This window comes from Ixodes scapularis, unplaced genomic scaffold (genome assembly GCF_016920785.2).
Source record: "Ixodes scapularis isolate PalLabHiFi unplaced genomic scaffold, ASM1692078v2 PGA_scaffold2__306_contigs__length_199485367, whole genome shotgun sequence".
Classification (NCBI taxonomy): domain Eukaryota; kingdom Metazoa; phylum Arthropoda; class Arachnida; order Ixodida; family Ixodidae; genus Ixodes; species Ixodes scapularis.
In genome coordinates this window covers 155,164,176-155,188,786 of record NW_024609857.1, presented here as the reverse complement: position 1 = coordinate 155,188,786, position 24,611 = coordinate 155,164,176, and positions in this window count along the sequence as shown.

Genomic DNA, 24,611 nt, shown 5'->3' with positions numbered 1-24,611 from the left:
AGAAATTGACATGTGAACTATTTTTTTCTCGTGGACTACTTTCTACGTGTCAATGAGAGCACCACAGTGTGCAGAACTTCGATTCTTTTGATTGTAATTTGTTTCGAAAAGTCTGATTCCCACTGCTTCAGAAACCACTTTGCTGGATGGCTGTGCAGGAAATCATCGCTTGCATTTGGCAGAGTAGTGCGCTTCGTCAAACGTTTCACTTTCCTGGGGTATCTAGGAGATACGGGTCTGTCGCAGTCTTGGATTACAATTTTGAAAGGGATACAGCCGGCGCGCACGACTGTAATCCGTGGACTTTTAAGACAATATCAAAAACAGCCTTAGTGCCTCTTCAAAGCTATTTTCTGCTCGAGCTTACTTTAGAAACACATGTGAAAATGGTTAGGGTTCTTTAAAATCTAGTAGATTCAACCTGTCCATTGTTAACAACATGCAACATCAAAATTTCTGCCGAATTTCAACGTCAGGTGTTACGGCAGCTGAACGTCATACGGCTTGTACAGAAGCAGCATGGGATATTGCTACAAGCACTGTCAGACCTGCGGCCATCTCAAGAACCAGCTGAAATTGTGGTTGCCACGCCACTCAACGAAATGGAGGCTTTTCAGAAATTTGATGCCACCATACAGGGCAGCAAAGAACAGTTGCTGGTAAGGGGATGTGGTAGCACTTGACATTCCGTATACACTGAATGTCATTAAGTACACATTGAACATTTACACTGTTAAAAATAACGAATAATCCTGTTTTTCTGCTATTTAGAAGAAATGTCTTGAGTAAGTAGTGATAAACATGAGTGCAGCACCAGGCCTCGATTTGCAGTGCATGTATCAATAGATTCTGGATGCAATTTTGCCCTTTGCCTTGCTCAAACTGCACATGGGATCTCGGGATGAAAGTCTTTCGTTTGATTGGTTGATATCTGATAGTAATTAAGGGGTTATAAGTGGGGCCAATCCACAAGCAAGGCTTTCGAATACAAGCTTGCCTTTTTCTTTTGTCTGGAAAGGCCAACATTATTACTTTTCAACCTTGCGGGAATGAGCATCTATAATGTTGTGATCTGCAAAAACAAAGGGGTACTGGTAAAACCGTGCCTTTGGAACTGTAAACGTATGAGGGCCTTTTTCCTAAAGGAGCCAAGTCCATTTAAAGGGAAATTGTAGAAAAACAAGAATATGTGCTTACAAGTTTGCCTTTGAGCCCTGCATCACGACCGCATATGCAGTGGTTTTTATTGCCTAAAATGTACCATAAATTCATAGCTTGCAGAGAAAACTGACGCTCAGGTATTCTCCGAGTCTTAGCGAAAATTTGTTTAGTTTCGGTTAGCATACATCATTGGTGCTCGCAGCCCACCAATGTGTTTTTATCGCTGACGTTAAGGACAAATAACGTGCATCAGTTGATTTGTCCCAGCTTTTGTGGTATTCTATACCTGTTTCGTATTTCAAAATGCGAGGAGAAAATATAATTCTGCTTCCAGCTAAGATTTATTTATTTCAGGATTCTCGTCTCCGCACAAGATCATTAGTGCAAGGGGAAATGATTGCTTTAGAGAACCTTAATTATTGGAAGTTGCATTTTCATATGGAAGGCTGTTCTGTTCTGATAATAATAATTGGGTTGTGTGTGTGTTTATACAGCCTAGAACTTGGTCTGCCTCACAGGGGCGACGAGTCTCCCAGCTGTAGATGAGAAATTTAGCCAGTGCGGTACAGCCGCTAGCCTGGGGTCTTTAACGTGCATCACGCAGTAGTGATACACGACCGCACGCCGGTACGATGCTCATCCAGATCGAGACGGGCAGGGGTGGGGCTCGAGCCCAGGATCCCTGGGTTCTGCAGCGCGAGCTTTCGCTCCACGTGCTCCGAGCTGGTGTGCGCTAGACCACTTGGCCACCGATCCCCCTTCTGTTCTGATCGTTAAGCATTATACTGTTTCTCTGGTTGTTTTTCAGATCAACGAACTCCACGCCATAGGTGGAGATGATGTTTACTCGATGACAAGAACGTTGATGGACCACGTCGTGTCTGACTAGGTTGCGAGCCAGTACAGCTGGTCTGGACAAAAAGGAAAGAACATAATCAGAAAACTGAAGCTGAAAAAAGCACTGTTCGGTAGGTTTCTTCATTCAGTAACTGGCCAGGACAGTTTTGCACTTAGCAAACCATATTGAAACTCCGCACATGTGCAGTAGTTTAGGTTTGCGCTATAGGAAGCATGCGACACCTATAGGGGGCGCGACGCTCCACCACGGAAGCGCCGCCAACGGCCGCAGTGGTCTGAAGCTGTGGGAGTCGGAGGGATAGGCTAGCTGCACGTCGAGTGCTGTGTGTATACGCGCAATATGGGAACTGGGACGAACCTTACGGGCCGGTTTTCGGCGTGTGATCAGCGAGAGATTTTTAGGCGAGGGAATGAAAAAAAGGGGGCAGAAACTGCGCAAAAGTAAGCATGTTTTTAAGGTCTCAGAGGAGGGCGATCGGTCGCAGTCCACTCTTTTGAACAGACTGCAGGCATACGTGAACTTGGAGGCGTAAGCCGATACACTCAAGGTTTTTTTTTAAATTTTAATTTGATACTATCTTTTTGTAAATGATACAACATACATTATATTTGTCTTGATGACAGTCCAGCGTAGACGACAAGCAAATTAACACTTCAACAATACAAGCTGTGCGTGTTCTTTGCATTGTACAGGGCCCTTCTAAAGTTCGTGGATCAAAGAAACACCTTGTGTTTCTTACAAACACCGACATTTTATGATGCGCCTACAGAATGACGGTGCAGCTTTTAGAAAGCGAATGGCGGCGGAAAACAGAATGAACTGAAGGAAACTCGTCCTGGAAAAGAGTGCATCGTCATGTGTGTCGGTTGTGGTTACTTGTACACTTTATCAAGGGGCTTTCGGTTCTTCCAGCGTGTGCACTCGCTTTACGAAAACGGGTTTCAAAGCTGCGATATTGTGCCTGTAGTATTTTTGTGCTTCACTTGTAGGCCTGTCAACAGTGAATACTATCGATCCAACAAGGGTAAGCTTTGAAGATGTTTCTGATCACACTTCAAGAGTGATGAATAACATCTTTATCGCATTTGAATTCGATCAAGTTCTGGCATCTCTGAATCACTCTTCATCGCCTGGACCAGACGGTATTACGTATGGCACACTTGCACACCTTGGACCTAAAACCCGCCAACACCTTTTAGACTTATATAATGCTTCCTGGCTTTCAAGTTGTGTCACTCAGGAATGGAAAATCGCTTGCATTGTACCCATTCTAAAAGTCGGTGAGTCTCCTTTAGATGTCAGATCCTACCGACCTATTGCGCTGACAAGCAGTATCGGAAAATGCAAGGAACAAAAGATTATTTCGCGCCTGCAATGGTTTCTTGAATCAAACTCATTATATCTGGATTCAATGACAGGATTCAGACAAGGCCGAAGCTCTATCGACGATGTCATGAACCTAATTGCTCATGTCGTTGATCAAAAGCGCCGAGGCAAGCTCATAACGGCTGTATTTCTCGACATTCGGGGAGCTTTTGATAACGTTCAGCGCTCAGCCGTTTTGCAAGGCCTAAGATCAATAGGTATCGGAGGTCGTCTTTATGACTGGATTGCCGACTACCTCCACAATCGGACAATCTTCGTGCGTACGAGCGATGGAGATACCAGCCACCATATGCTCACAAAAGGTGCTCCGCAAGGAGGGGTTCTGAGTCCAGTCCTAATTAATATCGCCATCATTGGTCTACATGCATTCCTCCCGGATTCTACACATATCTCGCTGCACGCCGACAACGTGTGTCTTTGGACGTCAGCAGTGTCTTTGAAGAGAATACATTTGCACCTACAAGCTGCTCTCCACAACATATCAAGGTTTTTGTCCATGCGGGGCCTCGAGTTATGCCCTGCAAAATCTGCTGCTACTGCATTGACATGAATGAAAGTAGATCGTTACCCATTGTCAATTGACGGTACTACTATTCCATACATTCCAACTCACAAATTTCTTGGAGTTTATAGCGAAAAAAGGGTTAACGTGGAGATCTCATATGTCACATCTCAAAAGCAGACTCTGCGTTTATCAGCTTGGGACGCTTTGTAAGCGGCACAACATTGGGTGTTTCAACAGCGCCCCCCCCCCCCCCCCTCCTTCATTTATACGCCTTAGTTGTTGGAGCTCTTCGTTACCGCCTTCCTGTCATGCATGGTCTTAGTCCTCCCAACCTGAAAAAAATCCAATATCTTCAAGCACAAGCACTCCTAGTATGTCTCGGTGTCCCTATATCTACATCCACCATTCACACCATTGCCGAATCTCACTGCCTTATAATTATTTGTGATTCGTACTCAGGAGTCTGTTCGGAATCATATCCGACACTTAACAAAACATCGCACTCGTCACCTGACTGACCTACTAGAACGGTGTTTTTACAGCCGTATTGGACAGCAGATTCTAGACAATATTGACAGCATACTGACTACGTTTCAAGAATATATGCTACCTACCACGCCCCCATGGTTTCTGTTCCCACTACAGACGTATACAACTATCCCGGGAATACCTAAAAAGCCAACGCTTTCACAGTCGCCTTGCGGCAGCTTTCTCTGTCTGTTTTGTACACACGACTTTTCTCTTCCTGTCACATATACACGGATGCATCCACGTCTCATACTAGTTCCTTTATTGGCTTTGTAATTCCCGCACTCACCCACACAAATGGTTATAAGCTTGCACAACGAATGTTATCAACAGCTACTGAACTTGTAGCAATTCGTGAAGCGTTAGGATTTATAATTTTAATGCCTCCTCGTTCCTGGACTATAATTACAGACTCCAGGTCGTTGCTGCAGTCCCTCAACTCCCCAAGCAAGAACAGCCCTTATAAGCAACTGCTACTACAAATACTTGAACTCCGTTCCGACGGAGCGTTTCAAGGCCACTCGATGTGCTTCCATTGGATACGCAGCCATTTTGGAATTCCGGACAACGAAATGGCTGACGCTGTTGCAAACCGAGCCCAAAGATCCCCTCAGCTAATGCAAGCCCCATTTACTAGGAGGATATCAGAAGCGTGGTGAACACTCTCGGGAAAAGAACCGCCGCACGTCTCTGGGAAGGTTCCGCTGATAAAAGTACATCGCCACGAATCATTGACCCACACTTAACATTTCGAGCACTTCCAGGTGTTAAACAGCGACGTGAGGTTGTGCTTCATCGGATACGCCTGAAAGATGCATCCACGAAACGTTACCTATTCTTCATTAGGCAAATCGACTCCCCAAGCTTAAAATCTTCCATAAGACTTTGTGCAGATGACTGTGTTATCTACGGGCACATCCCCAACCCAGATGATCAGGCACTGCTACAGCAAGACATCAACATGATTTCACTTTGGTGCAGCACATGGCAACTCTGAGATTGAACAAAAACAAAACAAGATTTATAACATTTGCCAACCAGCCTTTTTCCCCGCCAAGGAAATATTCCATTAACCACAAAGAAATAGAAAAAGTTCGAACATACAAGTACATAGGAGTAATTTTTTCAGGGGACCTCACCTGGAACGATCATATCAATAACACCGTTTCAAGTATATGTAAATCGCTCGGATTCATCAAGCGCAACCTTTTACGCTCATCTCAGACAGTCAAACTAACCGCCTACAGAACATTTATGCGATCAAAACTCGAATACGCCAACATCATCCGGCGGCCTCATCAAGCATACAAGGCATCACGCTACATCATGCATGACTATTCACGAACCTCGAGTGTCACTATTATCAAAACCAACCTGGAGTTGAAACCTCTAACCGTTAGAACCAAACTACTACTCATCATCGGAATTTCGTAGCCTCTATCTCCAAGATCAATCTTACATTTTAAAGCGCCACGATCATCCACTAAAAGTTCAGCCTCTCTTCTACAGAACTAACAAATTTCAAAGTTCCCCCTTTTTACTTGCTACTGCCGACTGGAATTCCTTACCCGCTCACATCATCCATGAAATTGATACCAATAAATTCCGCGACATTTGTAATATCATTTGTAAAGTGTGATCAGTGAATGTTTCTTGTTGTTTTGCTGTTTACCTTTTATTTTTGTGCATTTAATGTTGTATTTATCCCCCCCATCCTCATGTAATGTATCCCAATGGGATACATTACATTACATTGCATTACATTGAAGAAATAAAATCTGGTCTGATCTGATCGAATTTCAGCACATGTGGAATTACTGAGGATTCAAGACATATAATGACACAGTGCCCTAACTAAGAAGATGAATGACTTCAATTTCACGCACAGCTCAGCTTATCGCCTGGAACTTCCCTCACCATGAAAATGATACTAGGTCCCTGGGAAAATGAAGCCTTCGCCGTAAGACCCACGAACGCCCTCGCCAGGTTTCTGTCAGAGACAGGCCTGGAAAGGAAACTTTAAAACTGCACAAATTCTGATCTTCCTACTTTTTTTTTGTTTGTGTTACTTTATTTCTTTTTTTATCTGTCGTATTCCTCATTCCCCTTCCCTACTCAGAGTAGCCAGTCAAGAGATGTCTCCTGGCTAATTTCCCTAACTTCCTTTTTTTCCGGTCAATAATAATAATAAAAAAATTGCACTTTGTGCGGGGGTTTTAATATGCCACCAAAGATAAGCTAACTACCATAGATAAATTTATGGCTATACAGCCTTTTGAAGATGCAATAGCGTGATTCTGATTGTTTCTGCACAAAAACATGTCCAGAGGAAAGTTCTCTGTCAAACAAATTGAACAACGAAAAGTTCAATATCTCCTCAAGAAATGCATAACTAAAATACTGCCCACTTTTTTCCTCCACAAAATCACTTATGAAGTGCATATTTCGCCAATATTCTCAAGAATACATCGTCTAAACCAAAATATTTATCGTGTAACAAAAAAAAAATCTCGGTTTAAGTTTAAACGAAATTAAAATTACATATGCTCGCTTTACGCTTAGACAGTTTTTAGGCTAAAGCCTGCAAACCTTCTAGGGCTCACGCTTATAATCTGTCGGGCTCAAGCCGGGCTCAGGCCTATATTTAAAATAAATTTGTCGGGCTCGGGCCGGGCTCAAGCTTCTGTCAAAAAACTTTGCCGGGCCGGGGCCGGGCCCGGGCCGTGTCTCTTCCGGGCCGGGTCGGAAAGGGCCTAGAAATTAACTATTTATAGGGCTCGGACCGGGCCCGGGCCCGGCCCGGGCCGTGCCTCTACAGGGCCGGGTCGGACCGGGCCTAGAAATTCAGGCTAGTGCAGTGCTCTACGGAACAGTACCGTCACATCGTTTCTCACGTGCTCCGCTCGGCTTGGGTTCAATTCCAGGTTGTCGTTGAACTTTTAAAGCGAAAACATTAACAATCCCATGGAGCGGAGACGACGGCGTGTGTAAACGCGAATGAACGCGAAAGAAATGCCCATTCTCCCATTGGCTGAGCGAAACGGCTCTTAGATAGCCATTGGCGGCCACTCCACGAGAGCTCGCGCTTGGCCGCAGCTCTCGCTTCCTGGCGTTGCCGGAGGAGGAGGGGGAGGGGGCTGCGGCCGTTTTACGGGAGCGCGCGCTAAGCCGCCCCTCTCGTGTCAGGCGTTGCCGGAGGAAGGGGGGAGGGGTTCGGCCGTTTCTGCTCCTCTCGACGCCGAGGAACATGGCGGCCGCAATCTCGGCAGTAGCGAAACGCGGCCGTCCACGCCAGTACACCGCAGACGAACTAAGGGAGCGGAAGAACGACATTCATGCTTTCGCATTCACAACTCATAAGAAGTGCTTAGGTGTCTGTTTCAGAGTCCGCAAATTTAAGGGTTCGTTTAGAATAAAAAGCGTATTTCTAGCCTTGCATACGACATTATCAATATGTTGGTTCCAAGATCGTTTTTCATCAGCGATGACACTAATATATTTATAATGGTCTGCATTTTGTATTTTTCTTCCGTTCACTGAATAGTTAAATTTTATTGGACATTCTTTAACAAGTTATGGACATCGCTACAGTTTTGTCGTAGTTTATTTGCATCTGCCACCTGCTTGTCAATTCCTCTATCTTTCGTAGGGCACTATTAAGCCTTAATTGATCGTGCCGGGATGATATCTCGAAATAGATAACACAATAATCTGCAAAAGGTTGTGGCAAGCGACTAACGAGGTGAGAAGTGACGCGCGGCAGTGACTGGCAGGAGCGTTTCACTGTCATGGGACAACAAAGCAAAACCGCGAGCTCGAGCGCGAGGTCTGAAACGATCGCGTGCGGGGGACACGAGAGCTCGGCAGGGGGACTCGAAGCCTGGCCGGTTACTAGTAAAGGTGTAGTTTTCTTATGTCTTGCCTTGGGTGTCTTTATGGCGGGTGAGCATTAAGACGGATCCTCACATGGTACCTTGAAAAGTGATGTGAGCTTGAGCAGAAGGTTTGGATGTAAGACGCGGTCAAAATATTTTGAGAAGACTAAGGGCCCCTACGCACATTTGCGTTTAAGAGCGTCTGAGTGCGTTTGAGAGCTTTGCGTCGAGAAACGAAAGCGAGTCAGCGGCACATCTGGGACTCGTATGAAGCGTGGAATCCAGTTCAAGAAATAGCTTGGCACGCGACATAAAAAGCAGGGATGTCCTGGTTTCTCGCAGCCGCAAAGCAGTCAGACGCACTGAAACGCGCTCAAACGCAACTGTGCGTGGGGGTCTCTAAGTCCCCTACGCACAGTTGCCTTGAGTGTGTCTGACTGCGTTGCGGCTGCGAGAAACAAGGACATCCCTGCTTCTTATGTCACGTGCCAAGCTATTCCTTGAACTGGCTTCCACGCTTCACACAAAGCACAGGTGTGTCGGTGACTCACCTTCGTTTCTCGACGCAACGCAGACAAATGCACGCAAACGCTCCTAAACGCAAATGTGCGTAGTGGCCTTGCGAAGATTACATCTGTTTGTTCCCTGTCATTTGTTGTACGAGCGAACAAATGCACTACTTTTGCGAGGAGTGTAACATTTGATAGGTTGAAGCCATGTTGAGACGCAATGACGATAATATTGATTTTGAGCAACGAGGTAGAGGGCCTTAGAGTGATAAACTAGTATACCGTTCATCAGGCAAAAGTGACCCCCGATTGGCCGCCGCCATGTTGTACAATTTTGACCACTAGACACGTGACCAGGCCAAATCTATGACGTAACCAAACCAAATCTCTGGCGTCAACGAAAAGATGGCAGCGCCCAGTGCGTGTCGGAAGCGTTGTGGGCGTTGATCGGAGTGTGTGGATTTCGTGAGCGGAATTCGGTTTTGGAGGGTTTTGTGTGCTCTCCCGCGTAGGAATAAGGTGACGTAGGAGGGAATGAGGCTTTTCTTTTTTTATTTAATTCTGAGTAAGCCAGATTCGGTCCCGTGCTTCTCGTACGGGCTCGGATCACTACCTCGGACATCGCTCGGTCGTTCGAGTTTAATTAAAATATCTGCAATCGTTAACCACGGGAGCTCCTCCATAATCGCTGAGTCGAAGGATACGTCGAACCCGTCCGGAACGCGGAGTCTAAAGGTATGTAGGACGTAACCAGAACGCGGAGTTCTAACGGTACGGCGGACGTGCCCGGGCAATTTTCTTAGCTCGACCGTCAAGATTCGCATTTGAAGCAGCGAGTGAAGTGTTGAAATCTCCGAACTGCTCGGTGCTGAGCTAACTACGGACCACTTCACTATGTGATCCGTGGTGACGTGAAAAAGACCGACGGCGGTCACTCCGGGCGGACGGCGGCTCCCGGCCGCCTGCCGGGTGCCTTCTGTGAAGGCGCCACAGTCATGTAAGCAGTACTGTACCAGCTCCTCTTATAGCTATGTTGTTCTCGAGCAGCTTCCCGATCACTAAACCCCGCAAACGCGTGCCGAAATTTCAAAAGGTGTCTGCCAACCTGGAAAGCCTTGAACTCCCAGGGAATTTCGGATCATCTGGGAAAGTCGGGGAATCATTCAAAAAGTGGGCTAAATAAGGGAAGACGACTAGTGAAATCGGCATGGCGTTTGCTCGTCGGCACGGCCATGCTGAATGACATTGCCGAAATGTCATCCTTCGACTCAAAAGCTCAAGGAATTTGATCAAAATAGTCATGGAAAAACTTGAAAAAGTCGGGGAATTTGAAATCAGTAGTTTGTTAGACACAATGTTTGATTTTCTTGGCACTCCACACGTTTTTACACACGACAGGCACACGCCCGTGTATCACACGGCAGCCAGGCCAAGCGGCTGCCAGCCACTTATGCAAGGTCGATAAGACGCAAGCGTGGAACGCTTTCGGACTGCTGTAAATACACCAGCGGGAGCGTCCGGCCGCAGTCCGACTGCCCATGCTAGGACACCCGACACAGACTCCGCGTCCTGGGTACGTCTACGTATCTTTAGATTTTGCATCCTAGGTACGTCAGACCTATCTTTAGACACAGCGCCTGATAATAGTAGTGAATAGGGTCACGTCCAGTGCGCAAGTCACTTTATTACACTCGGAGAGCGGAATTCCATTCCTGTTGCGCAGGTAGTTCCCGAGCTAGGCATGCACTTGAAGACTATGTTTCACCCTTTCATAAAGCAAGCTTTGCGGGCCCCTCCGCCCTTGTGCACCCATTCGCAGGTCGTGTCGCCTTTCCTCACGTAACTCCCGCAGGTTCAGTGAGTTGCCGAGCCACTGCAGCCCTGGCATCGCTCGGTACATACAAGAGGCGGCTCACGTCGGTCGTCCAGCAGCGTACTGGAGGGACGCAAAGCTAGCAGCCTCCTTGGTGCACGCAAGACGAGGCTGAGCAGAGCTCCAAGCTCTTCTGACGCACATGTGCACTCCAATGAGACCGGTGTCGCACCCCGATTCCTAGAGATGTGGTCGCACTGGCAGTCTTGTTGGTCCCTGGGGGCCGTCGAGGAGTGCCAGAAAGCAAAATTCCATCCTTCTTGCGCAGGTAGTTCCCCAGCTAGTCACTTCCTTGACGACGTCGCACCCTATCTGGAAGCAAGCTTCGGGATGCTCTTGTGCACCCATTTGCAGGTCGTGTCGCCTTTGCTCACGTAACTCCCGCAGGTCCAGCGAGTTGCCGAGCCGCTGTAGCCCCGGCGTCGCTGGTCGTGCATCCTGGTCCTGGTCGTGCATCAACCACCGCTGCCCATTTCCGCTGAGTGCTTGGGTGTGGTAGCTTGACGTGCTTTCGCAGAAAGCTGTATGCCTTTGCCGAGTAAAAATGGAGCGTGAGGGCAAACTTGCGCACATCCTCTGTACATGCGTTTTTGTTGCGCCTGACTCTTTTTAAGACGAGGTTGCGCATTGTGTTGGTGAATGCATTGTCAAGTATGTCAACTGCTGGCTTAGGAAGTCGTTTCCTCAGTTCACGGAGCAGCGTGTTCAGCTTCCTAATCCTGGCCGTCTTCCGATTGATCTTCTTCTTTGCCTGTTTCAACAGTTTCCTCGCCTTCTGCAGCTTTTGCCTACTCGTGGCCAGGACCCTGTGCAGTCGTGGTGACACAGCTGCGTACGAGTGGTCACCGAAGGAAGTGTTGCGTCGCTTGAACACAGCTTCAGGGGGAGTCTCTGACGTCGTAGCCTGAGAGGGGGAAGTAACAAGCTCCAGTTTTCAGGTACTTCGGGCGACTAGTTGCACAACTTGCAAAGGTGTGTCTCTTGTATCTGAAAGTGGTGTTCAACGAATCACTAGAAAAGTGGCATCTTTGGGATCAAGTTGATAGGTTCGAGTAAAACATTCAGGTTCTTTGCAACACTTTCAACCACCACCATTATAATAATTCCATGGCATGCTGTATGCTTTTTACAATCATTCAATCATAAGTGGGTTACGTGTTTTCAGTATATACTGATATACATAAAAATATGACCTCCAAACAATTTTTCTTGAAATCTGCAAAAACCGAAAGAACCCGAATTGAGCTTGCTTTGAAGAGAAATTGCACTTTCCACGGCAGGGAACCTTGATAAACGTCTGTACTTTTGTTGAACCACAACACCGACCGCACTGAACTGTCTGCGAGGCTGCTCTTTTTCTTTGGAAATTGTTTTTATGTGCTCCATTTAGCAATGAGTAGTGCATATCATGTTGTGTCTCCTAGAAACGCCACAGATATGCATTTGCTTTTACCACATAAGTACCGTGACACTCCGAGTTTTAGTCGATATAAAAAAAAGACACTGATAAGCTCAAAATTCGAGAACAAATAAGCAGCGAAAAATCACCCCCATTTTTAAAAAAATAAAACTACGAGAGCACCTCAGCTTTCTTTCATGATGTGAGAATGCGTGAGCATTACCTTTGGCCGAGTTATATTGACGTCAATGAGCAAGGTTGACCCAATGAATAGCACACTAGTTTTGCGATCATGAGAGCCTAAGTTCGAAACCGGGCAGGGGATAATTTATTTCTAGGTTTATTTTTTGTTCGATCACGTGATTAATAATTAAGTCACATGACGAAAATGATAACGTGAGCACAGCTGTTTGTTTTTCTCTTATTTTCTTTGTCCTTAGATTGCGTCGCATTGGTCATGGCATTTGGACACAACTTTTTGCTGCACCCTTTGCTCACGGCTCTTCTTTTGCTCACTGAGCCAGGTAATACTCACAAATTAAAAAACACCCAAAACATGGAACCCTATTCATAAGCCAGAACTCCCAGCACCCCCTTTTTGTAGGTCAGTGCCAGTTCTGGCCAACGCATAAAAGGTGTGGTCACATATCACACTGCACAGTATAACCTGCCAAGAATGCATGCCCTGGCACACAGTTTTGTGGAATACAGGCAGTCTTGAATGTCACAGCTCGTTGTTCTGCTGACAGGTCTCACCCTCCAGAGAGGCAGCCTGGATCGACGACTGATCAGCCAACCCCAGGAGAGGCCCAAGCTGCTGCTGGTTCTGGAAGCAATGTAAAGCTGGTTACTTCCCCCTCTCAGGCTACGACGTCAGAGACTCCCCCTGAAGCTGTGTTCAAGCGACGCAACACTTCCTTCGGTGACCACTCGTACGCAGCTGTGTCACCACGACTGCACAGGGTCCTGGCCACGAGTAGGCAAAAGCTGCAGAAGGCGAGGAAACTGTTGAAACAGGCAAAGAAGAAGATCAATCGGAAGACGGCCAGGATTAGGAAGCTGAACACGCTGCTCCGTGAACTGAGGACACGACTTCCTAAGCCAGCAGTTGACATACTTGACAATGCATTCACCAACACAATGCGCAACCTCGTCTTAAAAAGAGTCAGGCGCAACAAAAACGCATGTACAGAGGATGTGCGCAAGTTTGCCCTCACGCTCCATTTTTACTCGGCAAACGCATTCAGCTTTCTGCGAAAGCACGTCAAGCTACCACACCCAAGCACTCAGCGGAAATGGGCAGCGGTGGTTGATGCACGACCAGGACCAGGATGCACGACCAGCGACGCCGGGGCTACAGCGGCTCGGCAACTCGCTGGACCTGCGGGAGTTACGTGAGCAAAGGCGACACGACCTGCAAATGGGTGCACAAGAGCATCCCGAAGCTTGCTTCCAGAGAGGGTGCGACGTCGTCAAGGAAGTGACTAGCTGGGGAACTACCTGCGCAAGAAGGATGGAATTTTGCTTTCTGGCACTCCTCGACGGCCCCCAGGGACCAACAAGACTGCCAGTGCGACCACATCTCTAGGAATCGGGGTGCGACACCGGTCTCATTGGAGTGCACATGTGCGTCAGAAGAGCTTGGAGCTCTGCTCAGCCTCGTCTTGCGTGCACCAAGGAGGCTGCTAGCTTTGCGTCCCTCCAGTACGCTGCTGGACGACCGACGTGAGCCGCCTCTTGTATGTACCGAGCGATGCCAGGGCTGCAGTGGCTCGGCAACTCACTGAACCTGCGGGAGTTACGTGAGGAAAGGCGACACGACCTGCGAATGGGCGCACAAGGGCGGAGGGGTCCCGCAAAGCTTGCTTTATGAAAGAGTGAAACATAGTCTTCAAGTGCATGCCTAGCTCGGGAACTACCTGCGCAACGGGAATGGAATTCCGCTCTCCGAGTGTAATAAAGTGACTTGCGCACTGAACGTGACCCTATTCACTACTATTATCAGGCACTGTGTCTAAAGATAGGTCTGACGTACCTAGGATGCAAAATCTAAAGATACGTCAGACGTACCCAGGACGCGGAGTCTGTGTCGGGTGTCCTAGCGTGGGCAGTCGGACTGCGGCCGAACGCTCCCGCTGGTGTATTTACAGCAGTCCGAAAGCGTTCCACGCTTGCGTCTTATCGACCTTGCACAAGTGGCTGGCAGCCGCTTGGCCTGGCTGCCGTGTGATACACGGGCGTGTGCCTGTCGTGTGTAAAAACGCGTGGGGTGCCAAGAAAATCAAACATTGTGTCTAACAAACTACTGATTTCAAATTCCCCGACTTTTTCAAGTTTTTCCCTGACTATTTTGATCAAATTCCTCGAGTTTTTGAGTCGAAGGATGACATTTCGGCAATGTCATTCAGCATGGCCGTGCCGACGAGCAACCGCCATGCCGCTTTCACTAGTCGTCTTCCCTTATTTAGCCCACTTTTTGAATGATTCCCCGACTTTCCCAGATGATCCGAAATTCCCTGGGAGTTCAAGGCTTTCCAGGTTGGCAGACACCTTTTGAAATTTCGGCACGCGTTTGCGGGGTTTAGTGATCGGGAAGCTGCTTGAGAACAACATAACTATAAGAGAAGCTGGTACAGTACTGCTTACACGACTGTCGCCCCTTCACAGAAGGCACCCGGCAGGCGGCCGGGAGCCGCCGTCCACCCGGAGTGACCGCCGTCGGTCTTTTTCACGTCACTACGGATCACATAGTGAAGTGGTCCGTAGTTAGCTCAGCACCGAGCAGTTCGGAGATTTCAACACTTCACTCGCTGCTTCAAATGCGAATCTTGACGGTCGAGCTAAGAAAATTGCCCGGGCACGTCCGCCGTACCGTTAGAACTCCGCGTTCTGGTTACGTCCTACATACCTTTAGACTCCGCGTTCCGGACGGGTTCGACGTATCCTTCGACTCAGCGATTATGGAGGAGCTCCCGTGGTTAACGATTGCAGATATTTTAATTAAACTCGAACGACCGAGCGATGTCCGAGGTAGTGATCCGAGCCCGTACGAGAAGCACGGGACCGAATCTGGCTTACTCAGAATTAAATAAAAAAAGAAAAGCCTCATTCCCTCCTACGTCACCTTATTCCTACGCGGGAGAGCACACAAAACCCTCAAAAACCGAATTCCGCTCACGAAATCCACACACTCCGATCAACGCCCACAACGCTTCCGACACGCACTGGGCGCTGCCATCTTTTCGTTGACGCCAGAGATTTGGTTTGGTTACGTCATAGATTTGGCCTGGTCACGTGTCTAGTGGTCAAAATTGTACAACATGGCGGCGGTCAATTGGGGCTCACTTTCAGCAGCCAGTTTATCACTCTAATGCCCTATACCTCGTTGATTTTGAGATATTCTATCGTGTGTTTAAAACTTATATGTTCAAGAAGTTTACAGGAAGTACTGGTTAATGAAACCGGCCCGTAATTGGTAGGAATATTAGGATCACCATATTTATGGATGGGGATTGTTTTTTCTGTCTTCCAATGTGCAGGTAAAACCGCATATTGAAGAGAGCGCGTAAAAATTATGTATATATATTTTGATGTCTGTTCTGCATAACACTTTAAGAACTCGTTAGGCAAGGAATCGGACCCATATCTTTTCTTTGGGCAAACATTATTGAGCAAATATGAAATACCGGCTTCGGAGATTATATGTTTTGTATACCAGAAAAAGTATTGTTGTCTTTCGTGAACACAGACAAAAAAAAAAGAAAAAAAGAGCTAAATTCATTGGGTGTATAGCAGAAACCAAACTTTCCTTTATGTTAGGCGTGACATAACGCCAGAACTTCTGAGACGCTTTTGTCAAAAATGAACACAACGTTTCGGTAAAGAAATATTGCTTTGATTGAAAATCATCTTCAATGGGGTGCTTAATTGCTTTATTACCTGCATTCCGTCAGCTGTTCCCTGATGTCTGACAGCTTTTTGCACTCCGGTAATCTTTGGCTTGAGGTGGAGTACATCTCTAGTAATCCATGTTTTTTTTTTACATTATTCTTATTTTGACGAAAAGGAACATATCGTGCGACACAAATCTAAACAATGTCTTAGAAACGAAGCTACATTTGATCAATGTCTCTGTCGCAAGTACTGCGGAATGAAGTGTAATTATCCAACGACGCTTCCCCGTAGTCGATGACGCCCCTCATCGGCCGCTTAAAGCTCCGGAAACATTACCCATGTGAAGATCCGGGTTTTTCATTTGACCAAACGGAATAGTGATCATATCATTTTGTGACTTGAGAGTCTATCACAAATTTTACATTAATAGTCACGGTTAGATAGTGGATTATTTAAAAACACAAAATGAAGTGTAGAGTTGGAGGTTCCCTAGTCCTCAACGACCTGTGCTGAATTAAAAAAAAAACACATAATATCCAACAGGACTACACCAAGGTGACCATAAACACTATTAACCGATAAGTCTGGCCAATTAATATTTGGCAAATGAAAACCTCCTACCAAAATGAAGTTACCTTGAAAATTAAAAAAAAAAAAACATGTTCCAGACTATCATTTAACTCCTGTAGTACATCTAACGAAGAGTTTGGTGGCCTATACGTTGCACGAAGGATACGTGATACCTCTTGAACAACGACCTTGCAGAGAAGGCTTCCAAGTTCGTTATATCTCTCAACTGTTCGCCGGGCATCTTTGGTTTTTAGAAAGAAAGGGCGGAAATTGGAATCGGATTAATTTTAAAAAAGAAATTTTAGATCACACAGCACAACAGTGTCGATGACAGTCACATCTTGACAATCGGAAGGAATCCAAAAGGACCTAATTTTAAAACACGTTTCGACAAACTTTTTTATACAACACCAGCAGTAAGGCAAAGGAACCGACACTGGTTTGACCCCCACCCCAAAATCGAACGGGTATTTTTGGCGATGACTGAGAAACACTGTACGCGGATTATCTCTGGTAATGGGGAAAACACTTGTCATTGTTTGCGAAATCTTGTCGAAGACCGTACTACGTTTTTCCCTTCATTCGTTTCCCATGAATGTCGAGCAGAAGTGCTTGAATGGAACGCACTTACCAGCGCTATTTTTCAATGTGGAAGATAGCACAAAAACTGTAGGCAGCTTGCATAAGAAAAATAAAGTGGAAACTTTCGAGAGGGACCGAAAAAATTAGAATGCAAAATTGCTGAACAGGTGAAGAATCGCGCTGAGCAGGCCACAACTGTCCAAGAGATTGGCAGAAACATTTTAGCCGATTCGGGGCGTCAGAATCATACCAGCTTCATCATCATCAGCAACATGGCGACGGCCTAGGAGCGTTTTTTGTAAAGGTGTATAGTTGGAATCTGTACGCAAGAAATGCCGTGAGTAAATCAAGCTCAAGTCCCTATACAACAGATTTAAACGTTCTGACGTACTTTCCCTCGAAATTAAAGAGGAAACAGGGAACTCACGTTCGACAGGCGTCGATGCGCCATCGGTGGACGCGGTAGAAGATATTTCCAAGATGGCCGCCAGAGCATCGGTGCAGCATTCGAGCCGCTGAAATGACAGGGCGGACGGACGGCGTGTTTTCCAACGACCGCGTTGGTGTTTCCGAAGTCACTCACGCGTGGACACGTGTATTCGTGAAAGAAAGAAGATGAAAAAAAAACAAAAAAACATTCTTACGGTTTTATGTTATAGCTGTGACTGTTTATTCCATGTGGAGCGTGTAAATGTTTTCGAACTAGTTCAAATCGGGTGTATTCATTAGCGCTATCTCAAGAGGCCCGGTCAGACTCGATCGCTTCCAGCGGTGACGTCGAGGGGTGAGCGTTCCGCCCCCTTGAGTCTTTCATTCACTCAATGTTTTATTCAGACATGAAAAGAAAAAGAAAGAAAAGAAAAACAGTTGTCTGGGGTACCGTCACAAAATGCATAAATACATCACACACCGGACCCCCTCCCCCAAGATCACATCACTCAGCAAAACAGAATATATTTTCTCTGTTGTATTCTCGTAAGTTTCGTCATCACATTAATAACATAAAAATCGACGCACCGATTAAGTCAATCCTACCATATTCCATCATGCAACAGGAAAAGCTTTTTCTTTAAATTTATTTTTATTTTTTTCACAAAACAGTCACACATAAAGTGATAAAAAAAACAAAAAAATCACTTTGCGTACAAAAATAATCTTTCATCAGTGACAGAAAGTGCACATTCATTTTATTAAATATTTGAAATTGGCACACTTCCTTCAATGATGGTCATATTATGGACGTGATCAATTACAAGGTCGGGCACTTTGGTAATTTTGTTTCTGCTTCCATAGTTTGTGCGCAATTTTTTGTATAGCTGGTATTGCGAAAAGTGTATGGATCTTTAAAAATATATTTTTGGAGCAGTTGGTTCAAACTTGATTTGATTAGAAATGACTAGGGCCAATTTCTTTTTAATAACATTTGGAATTGTTAATATCTGGTGTTTTATAAAAAGTAGTGCAGGGTAAATTCGGAACGGAGCATTTTCCACTAAACGCAATGGCTTTTTTTTTTTTTTTTGAGTATGTGCAGGTATTCTATATTGGCTTTTGTGGTAGTTCCCCATAAAAGAAGGCCATAATTTGGACGGAAATGAACTAATGTGTAATATAACTGTTTTTTAATATAATAAGGCAGTACATATTTAAGTCTATAGATGGGTCCTATGGATCGTTAGATATCAGTTCTCACTCTGTCGATATAAAAAGACCAGCTCAAATTTTTATGAAATGGAACCCCGAGGAATTTCTGTGATACTACACGTTCAATATTTTCACCTTGATATTGAATTTGAATTTCCCGTTGAATACATTTGTTACTTAAACAAAAGATAATATACTTTTTTTTTGTATTTAATTCGAGTTTGTTTGCACTGAGCCAAAAGGATAGATAGCATCTTGGTGGTGTTTCCCCTTCCTCTTCCCTCTTTCACCTTATCTTTCCCCCTTTCTCTTACGATACTCTCCCTCGCCCTTCCCTCCCATTTTCATGGTGGTGTGACAAACCAATTATGTTTCCCCATTAATCACTCCTCCCTTCTCTCTCCCTCCTCCAAATCCCTGTCTTCACTGTCCTTCAGTGCCCTTTCTCCCTTTCCTGTTGACTCCCTTTGCTTTCTCCCCCTCCCGGTCACGTGACACGCCAATTCAATTTTAAAACATATAAAAGCGCCGAAAACAACAAGGACGAAGTCGAAGTAAGACAATTATTGTTGTTTTCGGCGCTTTTATACCTTTAAAGGCCAACCCTGTTGCTGCAATTTTGTTCCCACGAAATTTATAAAAAAATACTCTTTGTCCCCGGAACGACTGTTTAATATCTACCAAACGATTAAAGCAGTATCTCGTAAATACTGCATTTCATGCGTTATAAAACATTACAGTGATAGGTTGCTGTCAATATTTTTATTTTACTTAATCTTTTTGTGGCAATGCACCAATCTTGGGACCCCTATTGTTTTGTACTCTAGGCAGACTGTATTCTGTTAGTAAAACTTTCTTTTTTACTTCGCGAGCCAGAATATGCAAACTGGGCAAAATGGCTTAGCGCCTATTAGACGGTTAAAAACACAAACAGAATAGGATATAAATATAATGCACGATGCAACGCCATGTATAAAAAAAACAACAGAAACGGCACGCACGCTTGGCAGGCTGCAGCTCTTTGTCACACAGAGCTACTCAACTGTGAGTGCGGGAAGCCCCAACATAAAGGAGGCTCCGACTTACAATGGTCCTGGAATAGCCGGATGCACGAAGCCGTTAGTTCGGCTTCACCCCACGCTCTTGGAGCTATGCCGGCTCGATGCTGCAAAGCCGACCTTATATAGTGTATGTTAAATTCCCAAGATCTTCTCTGTAGTGTTTCGCGTACACTGTTTCAAGATGGGGCAAACACGCCGTTTTGGTGATCCGAGCCTGGTTATGTTCCGCTGAGGGAGCCACGCGTGGTTATAAAAAAATGGGGAGGCAAAAAGAGGGAGTGAAAACACGCTAAAATCAACGGATAACTTTAGAATAATGTGCGATAATTTGTAGTCGTATCAGAAGCGTCATAACAATAAAATACCTAGGGACGGAGTTTCTCCCTATGGACACATAAGAAAGTCAAAGTTCAGTCTGTCTATGCGTGGATCTTAGAGAAGCCGAAGAATACGACCTCGGGCTGGGCACGCAACGGGCGGTCGAGCGTCGCACGGGACTGGGCGCGCGTGGTGGGCCGAGCTGGAGTTTGGAACAGTGCGTGAGGGAAGAGCTTAAACCCAGCCGTGCACGGACGACGCTCGCAAGCCCTACAACGACGACCGAGCCAACGACGAGCGGGGACCGGCGTGTGCCAGCGACCCCACCACAGGAACAAAAAAACGTTTACTACCTTCTGGTTGATTGTGTGATTTCTCGGGAACGAACATACCACGTTCCAATCGGACGGTGAAAGCTCTAGCGACCCACATTAAACTGGGGCCCAAAGTGGGGTGCTAGATAATGTTGGTGTCTACTTCAGTGAACGCCCGATCAGGCTCCGCCTCGATTGCACTGAAGGAGATCACACAACGCAGTCCTCCGCTACGGTATCCCTGAAGAAAACGCCGCAGCTGCGCATGCGCGCCGCCAGCCTTTTCTGCGTAGTTCAAGGTCTTGTGGCGGATTACGGAGCGCTATCCGGGTGCTTAGCGGGCTGCGGAAACGGTCTACTACAATTCTCCACTGTCTCACAGTTGGACGATATGGAGGCAGCGCATTGTCCTTTTACCATTCCGTCCACGACCATCCTCAAGCTCTCCGCCCGAGCTCTGCACCGTGCCATCCTCGTCTACCCCTCCATTGGCGCCCCCGGATCCATGTCCGGCCCCCTCGTGGACACGATCACCAAAATGTCAGCGATGAAGAAAATGTCAGCGATGAAGATGAAGTAGGAGGAGCCTGGGATCTACATCGCCAGCAATTCCACCGGGAGAGAACTTCGTCGTGACGTGTTGAACAACGTCGACGAACACCGGTGATTCTCTTAAACTCCATCGGGATTTTGTACCTGAATTTCCCCTGTAGGGAACATTCATGCCCATATGGGGAATATTTTGAATGCGCAGTGAAGCGTCTCGCGAAAGCACTATTTTTAAGCTACTAAAATGTAGGACGCGGTACATGTGAAATAAAATAACGCGTTCAATGCTGGTCGCCCAAAATGATTTTAACTTAAATGACGCAGTACCTATCCGCGTGCTGCAGCACTGAGGTTGGCTGGTGAGGAAATAGACATGGCCGACAACGCAAGGAAGCGTAAACTCGCCGCTCATGTGCACGACAGTTCGAGCTCTTGTAGGATTATCTGTGGGCTAACCCAGGCCTTGTAGCGGCCGCCACATATAGTCAGCCGAGCAGTCTTGTGCACGCTACTCGAAAACAGTATTCGATTACAATCGCAATTACTCTAGTTTAAAAAAAAATATTCAGTCAGCTTACTTGATTACTCGAGGAAAAAGGGCCGGTACTTGAAAAGTAATCGTTACTTTTCAGATTACCGAAAACGTAAAAAAAAAAAAAAAAATCTGCGGATTGGAAACGGGTTTTTTATACTGTCCATTATTAGATTAGGATCCCCCCCCCCCCCCCCCCCCCGCACCGAAGTATTAACTATTTATCTTCTTCACCAATTTTGGTAAACCATCCTCTGCCGAAGACTTCGTTCGAGGATTCTCTGGAAGGAAACTTGGGCGCCATTAAAATTGAAATGAAAAAATAGTTACAGTTACGAGTAATTTTGGTACTTGCAAAAGTAATGAGATTACTCTCGTGATTACTCCCTAATAACAGTAATCTAATGATTACGAAATTACTCCAAAAAGTACTCGATTACTAGGAATTTGATTGCTTGCAACGAGTACCGCGCAAGTTTGCCGCTGAGTGAAGACGAGCGGAATGCCCTGTGCGACAGAATGGTTGACGAGCTAAATGCTCGTGGGCCAGCCATGAAAAGCCGGGCAGAGTAAAAATGCTCACTAGAACGCGCGCGTATGCGTGGCAAGGCGCGGCGAGACAACGACCTGTCGTGTTCAACACGACAGACCGGTGGCGCTGTCAACTCCATGCCCACGCTCGACGTCGAGAAGATGATCGTTTCCCACGAGGGACAGATTCGTCTAAGCGAGGGGGGGGGGGGGGGGGGGTTGCGGGGGACGGCGAGTGACACCGAGGGCGTACGCGGCTGCAGCGGCAGTAAGTATACTTGGAATCGTAGCTCGAACGCTACGCTGTGTTTGGCTTCGATGAGTACGGATTTATAACGCGAAATGGCGCGGTTCTGCTACCCCTATTGTTTCGATGAGGTCGTGCTCCCGATGGAACTATTGTTCGACATGGATAGACCATGCACTGCTTTTATCCGAATTATAAACGGAAGCCAAAATCTGTATTAAGTGTGCGGTGTTGGAAACGCTACATTGCACCCACACATCGGCAAATCCGTCCGGTTGACGTGCCGTTGCGTTCACAGGATGCCTCACCAGCTGCTCCATATAAAGATGCACAGGTGGCGGCACTTCCTGAACCGGTGGCAGCGCCTCCTGCACAGGTGGCGTCTTTACCAGTACTGATTGCTAGGTTAAGAAAGCAAATACTTGCTAAGTTTGATTTACTTGCACCACTTGCACCAACTTCACTTGGTGCACATTTTCATATTTTACTTACGAGTGCCCTGCACTTTTCTACACAGTGCTATAACTTTCTGAACTAGTGAAGGTAAACCGAATGATAATTATAAATAAGGGAAGACACAAAGAACATGAGGCCGGACAAGACGTTTCCGAACTGCTAGCTTACATTACCTGCCATTTGGGAAAACGTCTCGTCCGTCCTCGGGTTCTGTGACTCCTTCCATATTCCTAATTACTGTTATCCTGCACGCTCTTCATTTCAAGTAAACTTTGTGAGCCCACTATATAATTATTTATTTATTTCGGGTTACCCCGCAGCGCCCAAAGGCATTAGTGAAGGAGAGGAGAGGGGAGGGGTACATAGTCAGCTGTGAAGGTAGAAATACACTTTTGCTAATGTTCTCTACATGTTCTTAGCTGTAGGCCAGTCACCAGGTGCCCTGCCTCAACGTGCAGTGAGGCCTCGGTTTGGCCTTGAGAGCACTGCTCGAGACATCCTGGTCACGTTGCAGCAACAGCTGACTACCCAGCTTGATCTACTGTCCACCCAGCAGGGTCTGCTGTCCACCCATCAACAACAGCTGGCAGCAAAGCGCGAGATGCTGGAATTACATAGAATCATAGTTGATGATCTACGCAGGCTGTCGAGTGTAAGTGTTCTGTTTAGAAAGCTGCGAAAGCTGAAAACCTGTGAGGTGTACTTACTAAAACCATCCGGTCCGACGTGTGATATGGCGGTAAGATGGCTGCTCCAAATCGCAGTACACGACAGTTTGCGACATATGCTTGCAACCTAGCTTGCTACGCGTTGTCAGCGTCGTTTTCCGGAGTCGGCAAATGGAGGGGGACGAAGGTCAAGAGTAGTGGACTGACGCCAACGTGACGTTTTCACCGTCTACATCACCATTTGCTGCGGCCGTCCTGCAATTGTACTATTGTGCAGCAAACATTTCACAAATTAGTTGCATGCGGGAGCGCCGATTCAGCGTCCTGGGACCACCAAACCTGTTGTATACGGTCATTGTACCGACAGTTCACTTGTCGGAGAAGGCAGTTTTGATGCGCATGTGATTCACATTTGATACTCATGCTGATCTCATTCAGTCTTGGTTTAGTAAAATCCATTATAGAATTAAAGTGGCGACGTGAGTGAATTGGTTTGTGAATGACGAAAACAAAAGTGCGCTTGTCCGGTGTGCTACTCTTTTTGCATGTATTAATTTTCTTGTGCCCTGTTTTGTTTTCATCAGGCATTATAAGAGGCTTCACAACTTTACACTAAAAAAATATATTGACATTGTATTTTGTCAACAGAGGTCAATATCTATTTCCAACAGCGAATAAATTTTGCTGCATGGCATCGGGCAGTCCTTAGATTCCCGGGGTGTGGACAATCTACCGTCTTTTGTGCTAGGAACTCTTTCTGCCATAAGTGTCACTGATCACAGTAGGGGGAAAAACTTGCCCCCTAATGCAATGACAAACAAAATATCTTTAAATGCACAACTTGTAAATTTGTTCTTAAAATCTTTCTGATAACTGTTGAAATTAAGATCGTTGGTGCATTTATACAAACTATTTCAATAAATTGATAGTTAAGACAGTCTGGTGACGCTAGCATAGGTCTTGGCTACTAAAATTATACCTTATAATGATGAGAAAACTTATGAAGCCATTCGGAATGCGAGATTTGAAGCATGTATGATGAACACCACTTTCTCCCAGCAGACTCCCCCTTAACCCCCATCAACACGCCCTTGGCGACTCGGGTTGTCCTCATGGAAAGCTCTCCCGTAATGGGACGAAAAGTTGACAG